At 46.6% G+C, this 5,000-nt stretch overlaps 1 pseudogene; it reads right to left on the reverse strand.

The window, feature by feature from the left end:
• Positions 1 to 3,415: 3,415 nt before the first annotated feature.
• LOC143019026 (uncharacterized) overlaps positions 3,416 to 5,000 on the reverse strand; it is a 66,529-nt pseudogene continuing 64,944 nt past the window's right edge.

The raw sequence follows: 5,000 nt of genomic DNA on the forward strand, positions 1-5,000 counted from the left end.
CGCAATAATGGATTTAAATTGGACAAATTTAGATTAAAAAAAAACAGGAAAGAATTGGTTTACTAATAGGGTGGTCAACGAATGGGATAGACTTAGTAACCATGTAGTGAGCGCTGAAACTATCAGTTGTTTTAAGAAACGGTTTGACAGATTTATGGATGGAAATGACAGGTAGTAATGGACATGGAACTGTCTAGTGTAGGCCTTATGGCCTCTTGTAGTCTCCTTCATTCTTATGTTCTAAATGGGAAGCAGTTACGATGGTCCCGTTGTTGCATTGCGAAGTAGACGAATGACCAACTTGATGTTCTTTTTCCTATTGTCAACTTACAAAGGATTACAAAGGCGGAGCATGCCCACAGGAGACCTTTTGGTCCATATATAGGTCGGATGCAAAAAAAATCATAATAACGATAAACAAATAAATGAATAAATAAAAACAATACTAATGTAAATAATATATAAAATGAATAAATACTTCCTCACTTCAAGTGTCCGCTTGTCACGCCTTACATCTATTTGTCCTTTCCACTTTATGTCGTTTGTTTGCGTGGAGCAATCGGTAACGTTCCTGCCTCAGAACGCGGGAAGCCCGGGTTCGATCCCCAGCCAGTGCAAAGGATTTTCGTGGCTTTCCAATCACTCTAAACAACGGCGGACATTAGAGGTGCGGGGAACCAGTATTGCATATATATGTTAACATCTAATCAATGTGATCGAGCTGATTATACTGATCTCGGATTTCCTTAACAACCACAGCCCTTCCAACACACCAAAACCTTCACTTCTCACCTTATATTCAACCTAACCAAGCTGGATTAAGACACTTTGCTGGGGTGTGGACAAGGTGCAGGGATGACCCGTCATTCAGGAGGTGCTAAGATAAGAGGGAGGGTGGAGGGGTGTGGAGTGTATTCAGGGATGGAATGGGTGGGAATGATTTTATGCCTTTTACTTTTTGGCTACCCCCCTTGTAAGGGGGAAAAAGCCTTGGTATATGTATGTATGTTGGGGTATAAGGGCCGGGTCTGCAGTGGATCATTACTATTGAACTGACCTTGTGTTCATTTGTCCCTCCTTCCCCCTGGGCCTTCATGTCCTCTTTCTTCGTATAGAAATCTACTTGACGATCCTTCTATTTGATCTAAACGGAGGGGGAGGGGTCGCCGATTAAACGAAGAGGCATTGCGTTGGATGTGCTGTGTCTTGCTACACTGCTTTTGACCGAGGGCAGTGGGCGAGATGCAGGGATGACCCGTCATCCAAGAGGAACCAAGATAAGAGGGAGGGAGGGGTGAATGGGAGTTGAGTATGTGGGGATGGAATGGGTGGGAGTGGATTTTATGCTTTTGTTTTTTGGCTACCTTCCTTGTAAGGGGGAAATAGCCATTGGTATATGTATGTATGTACTTTTCCCTCACCCCTGTATCTATTTGTTCTTCTTTCAGTGTCCACATGTACCACTTTCCCTGTGGCCACATGTCCCTTTTAATGTTTCCCCCTAAATCTTCATATTACAATGTAACCACCAACTTAGTCCATCCAGCATATATGCTTTAACTAATTGTTAAAATGTTTCTTAATTATGAGGCCAATCCAAACCTCGGATTCTTCTTCCTTCCTACTAACCAACATATTTCATATATTCATTTCTACCATAATTTATCTAACGTCTCAGAAATATCAGTGTCTGAGACTTTTCCTCATTTTTCCTAATGATGACAACATTTTCCTATACTTTTCCCTCCACCTACTGTGGCCAACATTTCCCACCCTTTTATCTACTGTGTCTGACTGTCGCTGGCAACCGCTATTAGCAGAGACTCCAGCATCCCCCGAAGCCCCACGCCAGGCCCAATCAAACCACAATGGCCATCGTTAGCTGTTCTCTTGGGCAGTCATTGCCTGTGTCAGCCCTGCCGATTTCCACTATCCCGGTGTTTTTTCTCGCTCGGAACATCCTCGCCTTATCCGCCACCTTGACCATCAACCATCCTCGCCTTATCCACCACCTTGCCCATCAACCATCCTCGCCTTATCCACCACCTTGCCCATCAACCTTGACCATCAAACATCCTCGCCTTATCCGCCACCTTGACCATCAACCATCCTCGCCTTATCCGCCACCTTGACCATCAACCATCCTCGCCTTATCCACCACCTTGCCCATCAACCTTGACCATCAAACATCCTCGCCTTATCCGCCACCTTGCCCATCAACCATCCTCGCCTTATCCGCCACCTTGACCATCAACCATCCTCGCCTTATCCGCCACCTTGACCATCAACCATCCTCGCCTTATCCGCCACCTTGACCATCAACCATCCTCGCCTTATCCGCCACCTTGACCATCAACCATCCTCGCCTTATCCGCCACCTTGACCATCAACCATCCTCGCCTTATCCGCCACCTTGACCATCAACCATCCTCGCCTTATCCGCCACCTTGACCATCAACCATCCTCGCCTTATCCGCCACCTTGCCCATCAACCATCCTCGCCTTATCCGCCACCTTGCCCATCAACCATCCTCGCCTTATCCACCACCTTGACCATCAACCATCCTCGCCTTATCCGCCACCTTGACCATCAACCATCCTCGCCTTATCCGCCACCTTGCCCATCAACCATCCTCGCCTTATCCGCCACCTTGCCCATCAACCATCCTCGCCTTATCCGCCACCTTGCCCATCAACCATCCTCGCCTTATCTGCCACCTTGACCATCAACCATCCTCTCCTTATCCGCCATCTTGCCCATCAACCCATTGCATCCTTCCCTTCCTCACCTTACTCATTCCCTCACCCTCACCTGCAGCCCCACACTCACCCTCTCCCTAGCTAACCCCCTTAACCCTTTCCTCACACCATTCCTCACCTCTTCCCTCACTTATTCCCTCATCCTCTCCCTCAACATCTTTTCACCCATTTCCCACCTTCCTCATTATCTCCCTCGCTCTCGCGTTTAACCCTTCCTCACACTTCTCCATCTTCTCCTATGGCCCTTCCCTCAGCCTCTCCATCATCCTCTCTTTCACCCTGACCTGCACACCCTCCCTAACCCCCTCCCACATCCTCTACCTCCCCATCTCCCTCCTCCTCAGCCTATCCAACACTCACTTTCTCACAACATCCCTCAGTCTAAACCATGTGCGGGCAACCTTATTTAACGTGCGTGCCAAAGTCTGCTTAATCTTTGATACAAAACTTTCTCGCGTGCCAACAGAGTAACATAAATGATAGGCCTACATACAAGTTTGGACCCCCTCCCTCCCTCCCTTCACCTCCTCCAAAGGCCCCAATCCGTCACCCAGCGCAGCATGGGGCTACCAATGGTCATACAAAAGAAGTTGAAGATTTATTGGTTATTTGTTTTAAGGTGAGCTCTGGGTTTAGCGTGCCGGAGAAGAAGTCTTTAGTGTGCCAGGTTTGGCACGCGTGCCAAGGGTTGCACACCTTGTCCTAAAGCAACCCAGCCTTCAAGTGGATCAAAGGTTTTGACAAAGGTCCGAAAAACATCGTCACGAGGAAGCGCAAGTATTAGATCACAAAAGGATAATCGACATAAGGGTGATGCAAACAAGGTCATCATATTAAGACAACAGGGCAGGACTCGCAGTAATGGATTTAAATTGGACAAATTTAGATTCAAGAAGGAAATAGGCAAGAATTAATTCACTAATAGGGTGGTCAACGAATGGAATAGACTTAGTAACTATGTAGTAAGCGCTGAAACTATCGGTTGTTTTAAGAAACGGTTAGACAACTTTATGGATGGGGATGACAGGTGGTAATGGGCGTGGAACTGCCTAGTGTAGGCCTTATGGTCTCTTGCAGTCTCCTTCATTCTTATGTTCTCATGCTTCGCCCCTTTCACTTACATCTCTTTCCTCCATTCCATTTTCGAATTTCCCTTTTTCCTCTAATTTACCTTTCGTCCTTTCCGTTACCCTTTCCCTCTCTGACCTTCCCATTTTTCCCTCGCCCACTAACGTCCCTCCCACAGCACCTCGCCCCGTGTGGTGATGGATATGGAACTGCCTAGTGTAGGCCTTATGGTCTCTTGCAATCTCCTTCATTCTTATGTTCTTATGTTATGTTACTTCAATCATTCTTCTCTAACATATTCCCATCTCTCACTCCTCCATTTCCACTCCATCAAACACCCTCCCTCCAACCCCAGCCTCGTCTCTTCCTTCGTACAGGTTCGAACATAAGAATGGAAGAGACTGCAAGAGACCATAAGGCCTACACTTTACAGTTACATGCGTCTTCCTAACGTCTGGTTCCCCTCCCTTTCCCATTTCCCTCACTCACCACTCACCACTCATTCACCCCGTACTCACCACTCAATCACTACTCACCCCTCACTCATCCCTCACCACTCTCCACTCCCCACTCACTCACCTTTCACTCACCTTTCACTCACCACTCACCCCCCATTCACCTTTCACTCACCACTCACTCACCCCTCACTCACTCGGCACTCACTCCTCACTCGCCCTTCTATTCTTACCTATCCCTGCTCCTTTCCTGGCCACATTTATTTCCTCTCCTCACAATCAACCAATTGTCCCACAGTTGTACCTCACTCCCACACGATCCCACCTGACCTGCACTGTCTTCTTACTGACTTACTTTATCAGTGTGCTTCCGACTCCTGAAGATTCTATTCAGTTACGGGAAGGACTCAACTTTTAGGACTAATCTTTGCTAACTTTTTTCCAGTACAAAAGATTTTTTTTTTTTACATCACCCACTCCTCAGCACCCAGGAAGAGAAGCTAAATATGTTTTGATAGATAATCGTAGGACGTTGATATACTCTGTATAGATCGGATTCTTTTTGAACGTCAATTATTTTCGTTCATCTCGAGTAGTGTTTTCCTAAACTTATTTGACAAAATTACAAGTTTCCCCATTCCTCAGCACCCAGGAAGAGAAGGTAAATATATTCTGATGAATAATCGTAGGACGTTGATATACTCTGTATAGGTCGGA

This window comes from Oratosquilla oratoria, chromosome 36 (genome assembly GCF_046742065.1).
Source record: "Oratosquilla oratoria isolate Oo_2021 chromosome 36, ASM4674206v1, whole genome shotgun sequence".
In the NCBI taxonomy this organism is placed as follows: Eukaryota; Metazoa; Arthropoda; class Malacostraca; order Stomatopoda; family Squillidae; genus Oratosquilla; species Oratosquilla oratoria.